Genomic DNA, 19,399 nt, shown 5'->3' with positions numbered 1-19,399 from the left:
TAAACCACTATGCCACCTCGCTGCCCCAGTTATACATTTTTAACCTAACAAGCAATTACACAACACTTTAACTGCTGGGCTCATTGATAATCCTGAGAGGCATTTGACTTTTCAGCTGTGTATATTTTGTGTAGAGTTTTGATCATTTCCAATGGCTCTCCTGAATGAAGGTAGTCTTGGACCACGAAACACACCTGGACTTACTGTAAGTATTTGGATCCAAGATCAGCAATGGTTTCCAGCAACTTCCTTGTTCATTGTTAGCAGTGGCATAACTATACCCCCCCCCCCCCCCGCCCCATGTGACCACGGCCCCGTGCACAATACAGGGGCCCACTCAATTCTTCCCTGCAGCAGTACGCCTTTAGAATTGGGTGCACCTCCCACCATTTTTGAGTGGCCCAAGTACAAGCTTCATTCAATTTGCATGCAAGCCAATATTATCCAATTTCTGCTTACCAATACCTGCTTTACTATTTGTCTGCCATTGCGTATTTTTCTACTTTTTCTTCTGCATAAGCGTTCGCTTCCGAAACTCTTTTCTGATGACTTCGTTTATCGTTAGTGGTAGAGATGAGCGTAATGACTTAATTACGATTTCGCGAAATTTCGCGTAATTAGTGTAATTACGATTATGGCCGTAAGTACATAATCGTAATGAAGGATTTCGTGAAATTCCGCGTAAGCGTAATTTTTGCGTAATTTTCGCATTACAGTGGGTATCGCGAAATTACGTTTGCCTTGCATGCAACCCTTTGTAAGCGTAGTTACATAACGTAATTTGGCGATAGTTCATATTACTGTAAGCGTTAATTTTCGCGTCATTTTTGCGTTACGGAATGCTATTTCGCATATAAAATTTGCCATGTAGTGATATTTCGCATCAAAATTTGCCATGCAGACGAAAATGCCTTTGGCGAAAATTCGCGAGCAACCCTGCTAACAAGTAATTACGAAATTCGCGAAATTACGAAGAAATGCGAAATTATGTTATGGTTTAACGCGAAATTACGTTATGGGTTAACGCGAAATTACGTTATGAACAAAACGCGAAATTACGTATTGAAAATTAAGCTTACGGTATTTTCAATTACGATTTTAATGGCAATTACGCTACCATAATTTCGCATCGTAATAGCAAATTTCGCATGCGTAATTATAGTAACGCGAAATTTCGAAAATTTCGGCTCAACGCTAGTTAGTGGCGATTGGGAACTCATTTCTTGCTAGTCGTTCCCCCTCTTTGTATATGCATAGTCCTCTAAGTGTCAGATATTTCAGGTACATACGAGGAAGCTTTTAACCGCCAGAAATTCTCTTCCTCTCTTCTATGATAATTCCGAGGCTCTGGCGAGAACACGAGTGCTCCAATCAAGGTTAAGCCTCATTGCTGCTCCGAATACCGGCTGTATAATATATTTAAATCAGCGGCATCATCAGCTGCGGTGGACTTGCGAGGTTAAGGTTAACTAATGCATTTTTTATTATTGCTCGTTGAAAGGTGGAGAGAGGGGAAAACAGAAAGGCATTCTCATCTTTGTCTCGTAGAAAGCCTCCACCAGATGAAGGAATACCAAAGGCAATGTCACGGCCACGCTATTGACTATGATAATGTAAAGAAATGTTCTTCCTCTTCTTCTGGCTATTTTTTTCCTTCCCAATAATTGCTCTGCTACTTAGAGACATCTTGTTTTCTTTTATGTAAGCGGCCGGCAATGGATATTCAAACTCTTTTTCCAAGGCTGGTGGTGGAGTGAGTTGCCGATCGTTCTCTTAAGTAGCGACTCCGAGTAAAGGAAAGATAAACATGATTCAGTTTGTTTCTCTATCGTTACAATAACTAGGAATGCCATTTATCCATTCAGTAAGGTAAGCGGAGAGATAGAGACCCTGGAGGAAGGTTGTTTAATGGTTGCGGTGGAATCAGGGTTGAATTTGTGCCTGTTGCTCCATCCGTCTTGTGCTGCCTCAATATCACATTTAGGTATTCTCAGCCTACTTCCATGTGCAGCCCACATATTTACATGTGGCGTGTCTTCCTCTATACAACTTTGCTCTAAAACATTATTTACAGCATATTATATGCAACCAGCATTTTTTTTTTTAGTAGACCAGCATTGGAAGGGTTACACACAGAGCTTTAAACTTCCTGGAGAGAACTGCAGACGCATCAGATAGATACATTTAAGCAAAACAAAATGTAACAAGTGAGGAATGTTACACATTCTTTGGCTGTCCTCCAACTCCTGTACAGTCAGAGACAGTGAGTCACATTCCACAGTTGTTACATTTTGTTTACTTAAATGTATCTATCTAAACTTCGGCTGCGGGGAGCAGTTCTCTCCATGAACTTTAAAGCTCTGTGTGTAACCCTTCCAATGCTGGTCTAGTAAAAAAAAAAGTGCTGGTTGCATATAATATGCTGTAAATAATGTTTTAGAGCAAAGTTGAAATGCAGGGTTATATTACGCTTTAAGGGCAGCATGGTGGCTTAGTGGTTAGCGCTCTTGCCTTGCAGCGCTGGGCCCCTGGTTGTAGAGTTGTCTCCGGCCACTCCACAGTTTCCTCCCACATTCCAAAAACATACAGATAAGTTAATTGGCTCCCCCCTATAAATTGGCCCTAGAGTATGATACAAACACTACATGATACATAAATATAGACCTATGACTATGGAAAGGATTAGATTGTGAGCTCCTCTGAAGGACAGTTAGTGACAAGACTATATATGCTGTGCAAGATTATGGCACTATATCAATACTAAATAATAATAATAATTAAGGGCTCTACCTTTGACATAGGAAACCAGGGTTCAAAATGCTGACTAGAGTCAGTACCTATTCAGTAAGGAGTCCTTAGGCAAAAATTCCTAACACTGCAGGGTGGTCCCTTAAACGCAGCCCTATTGGCTCCAGCTCTTGAGCACTTTGAGTACAAGAGGAGAAAAGCGCCATACAAATGTTAGGATTAGGGTCAAACTGCCCAATGGTCTAGGATCCCAATCTCCATAGGGCCACCACAAGTCAGGGACTGGAAATATGTATTATGAAAATGAAAGGAGTCCCACATTCAGTTTTGCAAAGGGCCAAACTCACTAAGCATCAGTAAGATCATCGTGCGCAGGCATGCTTGCGTTGCTAGGGTAATACATGCTAATGATGATTGATAGAGAAAAGTAGGCGGGCACTACACCGCTAGTATGTTTCCATAAAGGTATATAAACGACATTAAGGGGATCCGGAATAAAGACCAGATTGTATCAGTGTGGTTCATGCGTGCTCAAAACCAAAAAACAACAATATGCATTACGCAAAAAGAAAAAAGGAAGGAGCAGTTTGGCACTTGCATTCCACTAAAAAAGCTTTATTCTTGCGGCTTCAAAATTTCTCTTAAACATGTGCACATATAAATATCATGCTAAAAAAGTTCCTACCAGGTCCTTTAAGTGCTGTGGGGTATGGTGGGAGCAGTGTGGGGCCTGACGACCGTTTCGCTCACTGAGCGTCCTCAGAGGCTCTCTGCACGCCGCGGCGTCCATTCCTGGAATCGTTTATAGGGATATCCTCCCTCCTGCTTGCGTGCTTAATCACCGCCGCTTGCCGAATCCCCGGCCGGCTGTCGCTTGATCGACGTCACGCCGGAACCGGAAGTTCGTGCGTTCCACCGCGGCTTCTCATTGCCAGGGAAACATTGTAACCACTGGCAATGTAGGAAGCCGTAAAGAGTATATGACAGTTCAGCATGGGTGATTCTCATCTCCCATACCGAAAACTGTCCTATCCTGACCTGGAAGAAAGATTATTGTTTAACTGTACTTTTTATTTAAACAATAATCTTTCTTCCAGGTCAGGATATGAGAAGCCGCGGTGGAACGCACGAACTTCCGGTTCCGGTGTGACGTCGATGAAGCGACAGCCGGCCGGGGATTCGGCGAGCGGCGGTGATTAAGCACGCAAGCGGGAGCGAGGATATCCCTATAAATGATTCCAGGAATGGACGCCGCGGCGTGCAGAGAGCCTCTGAGGACACTCAGTGAGCGAAACGGTCGTCAGGCCCCACACTGCTCCCACCATACCCCACAGCACTTAAAGGACCTGGTAGGAACTTTTTTAGCATGATATTTATATGTGCACATGTTTAAGAGAAATTTTGAAGCCGCAAGAATAAAGCTTTTTTAGTGGAATGCAAGTGCCAAACTGCTCCTTCCTTTTTTCTTTTTTCGTAATTCATGCTAAGCAAGTAATGTAGTGCTTGTTACCTTAGCAATACAAGTGTCACCCAGGGAACGCAGGTTGCGCTTATTGTGCAACTCATGCTACATAGCCCAGCTGCCTGCAGGACAGTCTTACCTATGTTTAGAGAATATGGCCTATAGTATTTGCCACTTCATTCACTAGGGTTTTCATAATGGAAAGTCTAGGGCAGCACAATTCTTGCTTTCTCTTTATCAAAGACTGGTTCCCTTCTTAGGTAGAAAAGAATTTCCCATGTGAAGGCACCAGTTCTCTCTATCTCTCCCATAAAGAAGTCCTAAATACTCAGGTGTTCTGCCCAAACCAAGGCTGCAGGCTCCCTCCTATCACAAGATCCCTTCTTGAGACACTTCTATGACTCTCCTCCCCTAAACCAGAGGATGTTACTGTCCACTCCAGTTAGTAAGTCCTACAAGTATTTGAAGACTCTCTGGCTCCTCTTCTATGAGCTGCACGCCATGAGCAATAGCTCCGTCCCCAATCTATATGTTGCCTTCTATACTTAATACTCCAAATGCTCCACTCTTCTTCTTTTCATGGACACTGTCTGTGGTCAAAAGCTCCTCACCATCCATGGTCAGCCTCTTCCATCTGCATCAGCCTCCATTCCATGTGGTAAAAACCATCTGCAGCAGTCAAGTCCTCCTATTTCTCGTGTAGCCCCCATAGGCAGGAGTGCTCTCCATCTTTCATGTGAACTCTCCACTTTGTGCCATCCTCATCTTCCATTTGCTTCTCGTCCTGTCTTTCATGTACATTCCTCACAAAGGGGAGTATCCACAGTCCACCCGTAGGCCTTGGCCCATGTGGCCTTTGTAGAAATCTGGGCCTCAGTAGAATTCACCGCCCTGCATGGCCTACATCTAGGTCTAGTCTTGACGAGCACCCAATCAAACATCATGCTAGTGTGTCCTTCAATAATAATGATGCTCACGTGTATGAGATCTCCAGGAGAAGTCCGATCAGGTGCTAGCTTGGCTAGGTCATGATCATGTGATCAAGCAGGAAGTGGGCAGAGCTTTGCAAATGATCAGCTGATCAAACCAATCACACGTTTCTCCACAAGTTCTCCTACTCACGAGCATCACTAATTATTATCCATTTTGGAGACATGTCCAATCCATCTTGTCTTAGGGACCTTTCTAAAACTGATTACATTTTCACTGTCTAATACATCATTCAACCTTTTTTCCTTTTTTTCTTCACTTTACTTCATTCTCCAATATTGGGTCATCAATTCATCTCAAAACCTTTCTTTTCAAAGACTCTCAATCCATCTACATCTAGCTGAGTCAATAACCATGTTTCATAGCTATAAGTCACGACAGGCCTGATAACAGATTTGTATATTCTAAGTTAGAGTCTTTGTGAAGACAACTTGGTCTGAGGAGGGACTTTGATGAAGGTGAGTCAACATTTTGCCTGTACAAACTACAGCTTTTCAATCTACAGTGATGAGTAGTGATGAGCCAAAATTTCACGTTTTAGGAATTATAACACAAAATTTGCAATTATGACAGGCAATTGCAATTCCTAATTAGCAGAAGAATCTTTCATAATTTCTAATTCGTAATTTCGTAGTATTCTTGTAAATTACACAAAATTACATGCAACACAAAATCATAATTTCATGTTTTACGTGAAAATTTGTCTCGGAAAATACTCGTAATTATGAAAATTTTAGTAATTACAAAAAAGTAATCACAAAAACAATTGTAATTACAAAAAGGATCGTAATTACAAAAAATTTGGGTACGGTCGTAATTACACAAATTTTGTGTAATTTTTCATGATTACAATTTTTTCATTACCATAGTAATAATATTTTGTGAATTTTGTGAATAAAATTTTGTGAAATTGTAATTAGCAGCAGCATGTTACAATCAGCACTACTCACTTATGATCAGCCTTAGTGTACCCTTACAGACATGTTGGCCTGGGCCATCACACAACAGGACATGCTGGTTTCCTCTTCAGTGTGTCCACCTCTGCTGGGTGAGCCTACTCCTTGTTAGACAGAAAAGAACAGAAAAACAACCTATGCAAGCACACAGCACAATTAGCTGCCACACTGTAACTAGTGTTGGGCTAACACCTGGATGTTCGGGTTCGGGTCCGTTCTGCCGAACATGGGCCAGATGTTCGGCATGTTCGGCCCGAACCCCGAACTCAATGGAAGTCAATGGGACCCCCGAACATGCCGCCTTTGGGGGCCCTATGGGGTCACAGGCATAAGGGGGGAGCATGCGCCGATCGCGGGGGGGAGGGGTCGGAAATTCCCCCCACCCCCTCCGCTAGCGCTCTGCCCGCTTCCCCATAAAAAAAGTTTGCGGAAAGTTAATAGTACCTGGTGGCTGGCTGGCTAGCTGAGGGGGTGGGGGGAATTTCCGACCCCCCTCGCGATCGGGGCATGCTACCCCCTTATGCCTGCGACCCCATAGGGGGGCCGTATTCGGGCGAACAGGGGCCCTGTTCGGGGGGCATTGAGTAGTTCGGGCGAACCCGAACTAAAAGGCCGAACACCATCAGGTGTTCGGTCGAAACTCGAACAGCACCCGAACAGGGTGATGTTCTGCAGAACCCGAACAGTGGCGAACACTGTTCGCCCAACACTAACTGTAACATGGGGTTGCTTACATGAGCTTAAAGCGAACCAGTAGTGAAAAAAAAAGATACCCTTGGTGGCCTCCAAAGCTCTCTTCAGTTGTTATTTCTAGGCCGTAACTGCAGTGCCAGAAGCCACTAATTAGCAGCTGCCAATGTGCCAGCAGCCGTAACAGCTACTTATTAGCAGCTGCCACTTTTTAGTAACTGCATACCAGAGCCGGGACAAGGTCCTCCAACACCCAAGGCTGAGACACCAAAGTGCGCCCCTCCATCCCTCCCACTCCAGCCACCCCACACTGATTGCTATTAGATTAGGATGCACCACAGGGCCCCCAACACCTTAATCTCCAGTTATCTGGCTTGCAGTCATGCCATGTATCCCCTTTTCTAATCTTTCTCTGCTTCAAATACCATAGGGGAATGATAGCTGAGTGAGTTGTGCGCCCCCTCCTACACTGTGCCCTGAGGCTGGAGCCTCTCTCGCCACTGCCTCGGCCCAGCCCTGCTGCATACTGTATATGGGTTATTTCCCAATGAAATGTTTTATTTGACAAAATGCAATAGTCCTAGTGTACCTAACGGGAATCATCAAAAAATAATGTTTAACTTTGCTAGTTCGGCCCCTTAGCACTTTCAATAACGGTGATATGGCCAAAAAGTTTGGACAACCCTGGACTAGAGAAATGACCTGACTGTAGAATGTGAGTGTGCTTCACTGGCCTTGCAATGTTCTTGTGCCCTACAGCAGCTGTGCGAGATATCATGTGTAGCTACCATTGGGTCCTTTTATATGATTCATTGGTCTAGTAGAAGCAGTCTGAAAATGAGAATGCCGTTGTTCTCTTGGAACTTGCCCACCACCAGCAGAAGAAGGCTTCACACCTTGACCCTGTGTTTCCTATTGACCTACCCACAACTTTCTCGTTGTCTGGCGATTCCTAACTTCAGAAGCCTGAGCAAGACCCACGACATGAGACAGCTTCAGCTTAATTTTAAGCCGACAGAATGACAGAGGAACTTCGTAAGAGCCATCACAATTATTGAGCGTGATAAGTCTTCCTATTGATTTTTTCCTAAAAGCTGGAAGATTATGCTGGGGACACGAAAAATCTTTCCAATAGATCTGCACAGATTTTCCAAACACATTGCTTAAGCTGGCGCATTAAGGTGCCCTCCCTTCATCAGCAAAGTAAAGGTCGAGAAGGAGATGGAATATGCCAATCACGGCATTAAACAGAGTAATATTTGTCAGCCCGAACACCTTGACTGCAAGCAAACGGCAGCCCGGCGTCAATGAAAAGACTCAATTAATTGAATTTTTCAAAGCGAAGAGAGGAAGGAGTTTAATTACAGAAGGTAACCATGAAAGTAATGAATTTTAGATGTTATCTCTGCCTGGAAAAAGATTTTGTGAAGTAAGTTTCCGCTTCTCAGGCTCGAAAACAACTTTTAACCAAAATCCTGGAGAGACTCTTTTTCATACATTTCAGCTGTCAGGATGGTTTTAGCCTTTTATTGCCATTAGGAATTCATGTATGATCTAAATACGTGGCTTCAAAGAGAAGACTGACTAGTCCGGAGAGCACATTCAACTCTTCACGTCAAGATCAGGTCCCCTCTCAGGGCTTGTCCAACTACTAGAGGCAGCCAATGGCAATAATTCTGGCCTGCATGCAAATTATATGCACATTGCATGCAGCTTAACGTGAACCAGAGACGAAGCACCCTCATGTGTTTTACCATATACTGTATATCAGTTGGAACATTAGAGGAAACACCTACCCTGCTCTCTGTTTCATCCTTCACTGCTCAGCCTGCTTGTTAGTAGCCCTGATAAAATTCCCGACTGAGCATTCAGTCTGGCTTTGCTCAGGAATCATTATAGCTGATGTCTCTCTGATTTCTTTTCTGATGTCTTTTCAAGCCCAAGCCTGCCCCCTTCTGGCTCTGCTATAATGACTCAGCTATAAGGATTCATCAGTAAAGCCAGACTGAATGCTCAGTCAGGGATTTTATCAGGGCTGATAACAAACAGGCTGAGCAGTGAAGGATGAAACGGAGAGCAGGGTAGGTGTTTTCTCTAATGTTCCCACTGATATATATGGTAAAATACATGAGGGTAAATGAGCAAGAAGACTATTTCATCTGGCCAATTCTGCCTAAAGGATGACAACGTCTTCTGCAGGGATGTTAGACACCTCAAGTATGGTTTCAGGCAGGCCTCTTGTGGACTTGTGGTGTTGGATGTGATGTGCAGATGTCATGTCACCTAATCCATGGGCGCAACCACCTTAACAACACACACACACAATCTTTCAATGAAAGTAAGTTTTATTTTGCTAGAAAATCGGTACCCACCCAGCAGAGCCAAATCATACACAATGCAAACCTAGGCAGTTGCCTAGGGCCTTGAGAAAGTATAGGGGCCAGGTGATCATCAGGCATGGGCTGCTATCTTGCCTAGGGCCCCATTTCATCTTAAAGCGAACATGTACTGTTGATGGTGAAACCCCTTCCACAGTGTGATGTCAGGACCATGGTTCTGACATCACACTGTGGGAGCCTTGTTGCATTGTGGGAAATAACAGCTGTTTCCAACTGCTAAAAAGCAAGCAGCAGCTACATCCACTGACATCACCTGCCAGCAGTAAAAATGTCACCATGTGATCAATGTCAGAATGTAAATCAGGGAGAGGAAAGATTTTACAATGAGCAAACACTGACTAAATCATTTATACATAATTATTATAAAAATTAAGCACTTTTTTATTACATTAGTTTCACTGGAGTTCCTCTTTAATCCTTTTCTGCAGGCAACAGGTAATGTTTAAAATAAAATAAATATGGCAGCCCCCATATCCTTCTGACCTTGGGTTCCCTTTAATCCTTTTCTGTCACCCAGGTAACATATGCTGCTTTCTGCACTACTCTATGTGCCAGGGGTGGAGAGAGAGAAGTTGTGCCCCTATCGCCCCAAGTGGCCCACAAATGAGTGCAGTCGCTGGAGTCATGAGACTATTGCGATGCACCTGACTGTGGCCACTCTTATGATCTCTGTAGTTTATAAAGTACTGCTTTTTCTTTTTAATCCAATATGGAGTTACACTTTAATTATATAAGAATTCAATAAATGAAGGGATTAAATTGCGGATCTCATATATCCTTCAGCAAACGACCGACGGAGAGAATTCTAATGAATTAATTGTGCGCAGGGCTCTGGCTCTTTCCGCGTCTCCATCTTGCGCCCGTCTCACGTCCTGCCGCTCTCGACACCTCTCTGCGGTGTTTTCCTCCCTCGCAGCGACGCGTAACTTTTATGTAAGTTTTAAACAATCCTCTTCGCAGGAGAATTTCAAGTCTTCAATATTTAACGGCTCCACGATAACGGAGATATTATAAAAAATGTGCAGAATCATCTCGAACGGCTCCAGATGTTGCAGAATATCGTGTTTATTGCGCAGAGGTTCAGGCGGAGGTCAGTCAGCGCTAACAAAGAAAAACGTATTCTCCGAGAGGCGCCAAATCTACTTTTAATTACTAAACAGATATAGAATGGATCTCGGAAAAAATGGTTTACAAATTCTTTTTTATACTCCGCAACTTATCAAACAAATAATAACCCAGAATTAGCTCCCCCCAGGGGACGGATGTATGTGCATAAAAACACGTTTCTGCAATTATCCCTCTTCTCAGCTCACCCATGTACTCCCCTCCCCCCTCCTCTGTGTCCCCCCCCCCCCCCCCCGCTGTCTTACCGCTGTCTCTCACCATCATCATACTCCCTCTCTGTTATGCTCTCTCTCCCTTTTGTTGTCATTTTGTCTTTCTGTCACTTTTTTTCCTTTCTCTCTCTAAAAGCTGACCTGAACGCAGAACTTCCCCTCTGCTCTAAATCTGCAGTGTGTCTACTTCCTTCTTTCATGGAAGCTGACATAGGGTTATCATCCTGTGTTTACCAAGTAGCTGCTATGCCGTGGCAGTAAGCTGACACAAGGGAGAGATCAAATTATAACTTGTGATTAGTCACAGATGAGCAGGGAATTAAACATGCTAAACTCTCTAAATACATACAGGGAGCATTTCTATATGTTTTCCTTGTATTGTGTGCAAGAGTTCAGGTCCACTTTAAGATACATAGCTCCCAACAGTCCCTTTTTTGGAGGGGCAGACCCTGTTTAGGAACACAAATCCCTTTGTCCCTCTTTCTTGCTCATTTGTCCCTCTTTCAGGACTGATGTACAGATCTATGTAAATATATGTATTTTTCTATTGAAATATGTGTTTAACTGACTATAAGGGCTCAATTCACAAAAGGGTGCTAACTCAGCACGCCTAAAAGCTTTGGGCATGCTAATTAGGGTGCTAACTCAGTTAGCACACCCAAAGATTTTCTTGATCGCGCGCAAAGTTTAGCACTGCGCGGTGTGCACCAAACGTCGCACCGGGTGCAGCCATAATTTCGCATAGTTTGCTAAGGGGCTTTTCACAGGCTAACTAACACTTAGCACCCTTTTGTGAAACAAGCCCTAAGGGGGTTTTTAAGCGCCGCTGAATTTCAGTGCCCTAAGAGCGCGTGTGCAATGATTCCCTATGAGAGAGTTCACATCTGAGCGGTTCGATTCCGATCCACTCAGCAAAGTGCTGCCTGTACCATTTTTGGGGAGATTTGCCTCAATGGAAGGTATAGGGAAATCGCAAAACGCTTGAAAAGCACTTTGTATAGCGATTTCCCCAGCGCTTTTAAGAATAAATTCCGGGTCAAACAAATCGCTGTGCAAAAGCGCTTAAAAAAGCGCTTTACATAAAATTGTAGCGCACAGGTAAGCGCCGGGAGGCACTAAAAAAACACTCGCAAAATGCGAAAAGGCTGTTGTACTCTACAAGTGTTTTCACAACGCTTGTACTGCGATTACTAATGGCCGGCGAGTATTGCCCCAATAAAAAACCCACGATAGTTGTCACTGAACCTATAGACAGATTAAAATGACCGCAATGAGAATTTGGGTGCTGGGGGTAGCCGCAAGCAGAATATTGGTAAATTACTGTTATGCTACCAGGGATCAGTGGGTTATTCCGATAAAGTAAAATATTGGTATTTTTTGGATCAATGTTTTCCTATAGCCTAACCTATCTTTATTCTCACAGAAAGCCCCCCTCCCTACCAATGCCTAAACCTTATCCCCCCCCCTCCTCCCCCATACCTAAAGCTAAGAACTTCCATACCAGATACCTAAAACTAACCACTCCCCTCCAATGCCTAACCCTAACCACCATCCACTGATGCCTAACCCTAACCACTCCCTTCCAATGCCTAACCCTAACCACCCTCCACTGATGCCTAACCCTAACCACCATCCACTGATGCCTAACCCTAACCACTCCCTTCCAATGCCTAACCCTAACCACCCTCCACTGATGCCTAACCCTAACCACCCTCCACTGATGCCTAACCCTAACCACTCCCCTCCAATGCCTAACCCTAACCACTCCCCTCCAATGCCTAACCCTAACCACTCCCCTCCAATGCCTAACCCTAACCATCCTCCACTGATGCCTAAAACTAACCACTCCCCTCCAATGCCTAACCCTAACCACCCTCCACTGATGCCTTACCCTAACCACTCCCCTCCAATGCCTAACCCTAACCACTCCCCTCCAATGCCTAACCCTAACCACCCTCCACTGATGCCTAAAACTAACCACTCCCCTCCAATGCCTAACCCTAACCACCCTCCACTGATGCCTAATCCTAACCACTCCCCTCCAATGCCTAACCCTAACCACTCCCCTCCAATGCCTAACCCTAACCACTCCCCTCCAATGCCTAACCCTAACCACTCCCCTCCAATGCCTAACCCTAACCACCCTCCACTGATGCCTAACCCTAACCACTCCCCTAGAATGCCTAACCTTAACCACTCCCCTCCAATGCCTAACCCTAACCACCCTCCACTGATGCCTAACCCTAACCACTCCCCTCCAATGCCTAACCCTAACCACTCCCCTCCAATGCCTAACCCTAACCACCCTTCACTGATGCCTAAAACTAACCACTCCCCTCCAATGCCTAACCCTAACCACTCCCCTCCAATGCCTAACCCTAACCACTCCCCTCCAATGTCTAACCCTAACCACTCCCCTCCAATGCCTAACCCTAACCACTCCCCTCCAATGCCTAACCCTAACCACCCCCCTCCAATGCCTAACCCTAACCACTACCCTCCAATGCCTAACCCTAACCACTCCCCTCCAATGCCTAACCCTAACCACCCTCCACTGATGCCTAACCCTAACCTTCCCCTCCAATGCCTAACCCTAACCACTCCCCTCCAATGCCTAACCCTAACCACCCTCCACTGATGCCTAACCCTAACCTTGCCCTCCAATGCCTAACCCTAACCACTCCCCTCCAATGCCTAACCCTAACCACCCTCCACTGATGCCTAACCCTAACCACTCCCCTCCGATGACTAACCCTAACCACCCCCCTCCGATGACTAACCCTAATCACCCCCTCCGATGCCTAGACCTAAGACCCCCTTTGCGGATGCCTACCTGCAAATAAAATGGGCACCAACCATAGGTGCCTATCGTCATAGCTGTGATTAGCCGCATTTGCGTCCACTATCTGTAGCCGCAGGTTGCATAGCTGGCGCTCCAGCGCCCTCTTTTTTATTGGGCCCTTCCAGTGCCCAAATTACCCGCAATTGCTGCTAATTGTGGCTATTAAAATAGGCACCTATGGTGTAGCCAGTTTTACCTGGGCACCTTCCGGCGCCAAAATTAACTGCTTCAGTTCTGACTACTTACTAGCCTTACTAGTTGCCTGCCAGATCCTGTTCCTGCTCCCCGGTGTCCTCCTGGCTCCTCTCCCGGTCCTGCTGGCGGCTCCATTACCGGCGACTTTCAGGCTGAAGGTCGGCTGTATGCTTCCTGGACGGGCATGCTACGCGTCATCGCGCTGGCCGCTACACGTCATCACACTGGCCGGCGTGACAGTCCTGCGCATGCGCGGTTCAGAGCTAGAAAACCACGCATGAGCAGGACTGTCATGCCGACCAGCGTGATGACGCATAGAGTGCCCATCCAGGAAGTGTACTACCGACCTTCGGCCTGAAAGCAGGACCAGGAGAGGATCCAGGACGCCGGGGGGCCTCGCGGTCAACAGTGGCCTGGAGGAAGCCCCAGGTAAGTACCAATTTCATTTTTATTGACTGCTCTGGGTCCATTTAAAGAAAAAAAACATTTCCTTATTACAGCTGATACAAATCCAGCAATAAGACTCCAGTGTTTCTATTTCCTGCTTTCATAGAAGCAGACATATTGTTAACATCCTGTGCTTTCTAATGAGCTTATATGCCGTGGCAGTCAGCTGAAACAGGAGAGAGATCAAATTACACTTGTGATTACTTAGTCACAGATGAGGGGGAATTAGACAAGCTCAACTCTCTAAATACATACAGGGTGTATTTCTCTGTTTTCCTTTTGTCCTGTGCAAGAGTTCAGCTCCCCTTTAAGCACTGCAGAAGATTTTGATGTTTTTTCCCGCAATCAGGATTCCGCTCAGGTCCCCGAGTCTCATCGCGGGGAAAAAAAAAAAAAAGTAAAATTTGTGCCCGCTGCCAATTTTTATACACTGTGATAAATATGTGTTTTGTTTCTGATTGCTTAGACACCAAAATGAATCGTCTGTCTGAATTGGAAAACATAAGTAATCCCCGTCATGAAATAACGTTTTGCGGAGTCTCCCGTCCGGAGGGAATTTATATTTCACTCCTTGCGGCTGGTTTTGCCGTTTGATTTGTCATTTCTGAGTCGGAGAGAGATGGATTTATAAAGAGGTAAAATTTTCATGATTGCTGTAAAATTATCTTATGGAGATGAATGGCTTGCTGCCGCCCGGCCTGCCTATTGCCAGAGACGCAGATGTATTTACGGCCTGTTTGGGGGTATTGCAGAGTCTGATGTGTCTGCAGCACTTTCTCCATTGTCACCACTGCTGTGTACATACTGGAGGTAGCCATCTGGTTTTTTTTTTGGTAAGATTTGCTGGGGGCTGGCTAGCATAAACCAGGCCCTTAGACTTTCTCCAGGCCCTAGGCACCTGCCTTAAAGGGGAACTGAAGAGAGAGGTATATGGAGGCTGTCATGTTTATTTCCTTTTAGACAATACCAGTTGCCTGGCAGCCCTGCTGATCCTCTGCCTCTAATACTATTAGCCATAGCCCCTGAACAAGCATGCAGCAGATCAGGTGTTTCAGACTTATAAGTCAGATCTGACAAGACTAGCTGCATGCTTGTTTCTGGTGTTATTCAGATACTACTGCAGAGAAATAGACCAGCAGGGCTGCCAGGCAACTGGTATTGATTAAAAGGAAATAAACATGACAGCCTCTGTATACCTCTCTCTTCAGTTCCCCTTTAAGTTGTCTCATGGATGATCCGGCTCTGTAGAGTAATCACAGGGAGGTCTGGGTCATGCAGCCATGCTCCACAGCTTTCACAATGCAACACACAAAGCTACTGCACAGTAGAGGCTGTGTTCACACTTGCAATAAAAACATTCTATTCATTGGAACAAGATGAAATGGATCAGAACATATGCGAGTGGATCCTACGCCAACCAGTAGGATCTGTTCACATTACACCGTTCCAGTGAGTGGAACACAAGTTTGCCTCCCGTACGACTTTTCTGGACCGGAGGGATGATACTAGCCTATGAGAATGGACAGTACGGTATATGTGAGGGGATTAGGGAAGGGGAATAATGGAGATATCAGAGTCAGACGTTCCCAATGTCAACACCTCTTATGAGTACTGCCAGAAACTAGAGCTATTTAAAGCAACACATACGTAATTGCACAGATGTGTATACAAATGGTATCAAAGTGTATTAACACAAGGGAAACAGCACAAGGTGTCAATTTAAACGAATGAGTAGATGCTTATAAAATCAATCATCAGGGCTGTTGCGCCAGCCATACCACTGCCACCCATGCACACCCTCCCCTTTGCATACACTGAGCTCCCTAGAGTGCAGCCAAGCATAGGCCAGCACAGACAAGCCAGGAACAAGTTCCAATTCCCTAATGGCCCATACTCACGGGCTTCAATTGTCGCCGCAACCACGTGGCACGTGCGTATTGCGGCGACAGGTCGCCCGTGAGTATGGCGCACACGCCCCGACCCGTCGCTCCTGTCGCCAGGCGATTGGCGCGGTCAATCGCCTGGCGACAGTTGCCGCCACAACTTCGCCGCAACTGTCGCTAGTCCGCGTGGGTATGTGGACTAGCGACAGCGACCTACACTTCAGTGCACTGTGTTTCTGGCGGGGGGGGGAGGGACATCGGCGACAGCTTCCGTCGCATGCCTAATCCCTCTTCCGCAGTGTGTATGCGGAGGGACCTGGTGACGAGCTGTCGCCGAACTGTTGCGCACACGCTCCCTTGTGCTAGCCACCAGCTACATTTGTAGCTGGTGTGTATGGGCCATAAGAACAGATGTTAGTCAAGCAACAAGCAAGCAGGTTAGCTATGGTTCATGGTGGCCATACATGGTACAATTTTATTATTTTTTTTCGATAAGATAATTTTGTTCGATTATTCCAATTCCGATTTGTATTGCTAAATGGGAGAGCTGTTCATTATTCTTGATCGAAACAAAAGAAAAAGATTATTTTCAACTTTCATTCGATTCGATCGTTTTGGTCGAATAAACGGGAAAATTGAACGTTTTTATTGTACCGTGTATGGACACCATTAGTGTTACTTGCGAATTTTTGCCAAAGTCATTTTCGCAGCCAGAACATTTTCAGGAACAAAGCTTGTAATTTTACTTTTTCGCAAAAACGCAAAAAATATTTATTGTACTGTTAAAAGCACCGATATGCAGAAAAACAATATTTTTAGCAAAACATTTTTTACCACGAAAATGCAAAAAATCTATATTATTACCATAAAAATTCACAAAAAGAGTGGAAAACGTGAAACATAAAACTTTTTTTTATAACAAAACGAAACTTATTTTTATTTGAAAATCAAATTTGACATTATTTTCGCGAAAATGAATGCAAAAAGAATATTGGCATTTTCGCTCATCACTGGCGATAACACTTACGTAACCTTTGCAGACTAAGGCAGTCCAACTGGAGGCATAAGCTGCACACAGCCGCTCAGCATAGGGACTTACCTGATCACTGAAAGCCAGGTAGCCGAGTTCCTTACAGCAGGTAGTCCGCACCAGGTCACAACTCAACAAACGCACTCATTCCTGCCTTGTATGGTGTCTCCCAGAATGGGCTCCTTAACACCAGAGAGGGAGAAGGAGTTGGCAGCGGCAGACATGCCGACTAGTTTCACCAACTACACATGGGGGCTTCCTCAGGGCGGAAGTGACAGATGGGCCTCCCTCTTTCAGGAAGTACTCTTAGCCTCGCCTGTCACCGGCTATCAGACTTATCAGTCTCAGTTGTGGGCGCCGTCATAATATACATACAGTGGTGTGAAAAACTATTTGCCCCCTTCCTGATTTCTTATTCTTTTGCATGTTTGTCACACTTAAATGTTTCTGCTCATCAAAAACCCGTTAACTATTAGTCAAAGATAACCTAATTGAACACAAAAGGCAGTTTTAAATGATGGTTTTTATTATTTAGTGAGAAAAAAAAAACTCCAAATCTACATGGCCCTGTGTGAAAAAGTGATTGCCCCCCTTGTTAAAAAATAACTTAAAGGTGGTTTATTACACCTGAGTTCAATTTCTGTAGTTACCCCCAGGCCTGATTTCTGCCACACCTGTTTCAATCAAGAAATCACTTAAATAGGAGCTATCTGACACAGAGAAGTAGACCAAAGGCACCTCAAAAGCTAGACATCATGCCAAGATCCAAAGAAATTCAGGAACAAATGAGAACAAAAGTACTGTAATTGAAATCTATCAATCTGGTAAAGGTTATAAAGCCATTTCTAAAGCTTTGGGACTCCAGCAAACCACAGTGAGAGCCATTATCCACAAATGGCAAACACATGGAACAGTGATGAACCTTCCCAGGAGTGGCCGGCCGACCAAAATTACCCCAAGAGCGCAGAGAAAACTCATCCAAGAGGCCACAAAAGACCCCAGGACAACATCTAAAGAACTGCAGGCTTACTTGCCTCAATTAAGGTCAGTGTTCACGACTCCACCATAAGAAAGAGACTGGGCAAAACCGGCCTGCATGGAAGATATCCAAGGCGCAAACCACTTTTAGGCTTCTTGCACACCAAGACGTTGCATTAGGTGGCACGTTAAGGTCGCATAACGTGCACCTAACACAACGTATGGTGCTGCAAGAGCCGACGGTAGAGTGAGCCGCGTTAGGCGGCTCGAGTCCTATAATGTCTCCCAGAGTGGCGCTGATTGGCCAGCGGGACCACGTGATGCGGAGCGAGACACTCCGCATCACGTGGTCCCGCCGGCCAATCAGCGCCCGCCAGTGCAGTGAATATTAAGTAGCCATGTGCACGGCTACTGTAGCTGGCTCTCCCCGCCTCCTCTCCGCCCCCCACTGCGCATGTGCAAACAGTCTAACGCGGCTATAGCCGCTCCAACGCCGTAGCATGCTGCACTTTGAACAGAACGTGCAGCGTTACATGTAACGCAACGTGGGCTGTGTGAACAGCCCACTTGTGTTACATTGCTGTGCGTTGGGGGAGCGTTACAGGCGCACTAACGTGCGCCTGTAGCGTCTTGGTGTGTAAGCAGCCTTAAGCAAAAAGAACATTAAGGCTCGTCTCTATTTTGCTAAAAAAAATCTCAATGATTGCCAAGACTTTTGGGAAAATACCTTGTGGACCGGCGAGACAAAAGTTGAACTTTTTGGAAGGTGCGTGTCCCGTTACATCTGGCGTAGAAGTAACACAGCATTTCAGCAAAAGAACATCATACCAACAGTAAAATATGGTGGTGGTAGTGTGATGGTCTGGGGTTGTTTTGCTGCTTCAGGACCTGGAAGGCATGCTGTGATAGATGGAACCATGAATTCTACTGTCTGCCAAAAAATCCTGAAGGAGAATGTCCGGCCATCTGTTCGTCAACTCAAGCTGAAGCGATCTAGGGTGCTGCAGCAGGACAATGACCCAAAACACACCAGCAAATTCACCTCTAAATGGCTGAAGAAAAACAAAATGAAGACTTTGGAGAGGCCTAGTCAAAGTCCTGACCTGAATCCTATTGAGATGTGTGGCATGACCTTAAAAAGGCGGTTCATGCTTGAAAACCCTCAAATAAAGCTGAATTACAACAATTCTGCAAAGATGAGTGGGCCAACATTCCTCCAGAGCGCTGTAAAAGACTCGTTGCAAGTTATCACAAATGCTTGATTGCAGTTATTGCTGCTAAGGGTGGCCCAACCAGTTATTAGGTTCAGGGGGCAATTTTTTTTCCACACAGGGCCATGTAGGTTTTGAGGTTTTTTTCTCACTAAATAATAAAAAACATCATTTAAAACTGCATTTTGTGTTCAATTATGTTATCTTTGACTAATAGTTAACGGTGTTTGA

Source organism: Hyperolius riggenbachi, chromosome 8, assembly GCF_040937935.1.
Source record: "Hyperolius riggenbachi isolate aHypRig1 chromosome 8, aHypRig1.pri, whole genome shotgun sequence".
NCBI classification, from domain to species: Eukaryota; Metazoa; Chordata; class Amphibia; order Anura; family Hyperoliidae; genus Hyperolius; species Hyperolius riggenbachi.
The sequence above is the reverse complement of the archived record's forward strand: the minus strand, read 5'-3'. Positions refer to the sequence as shown.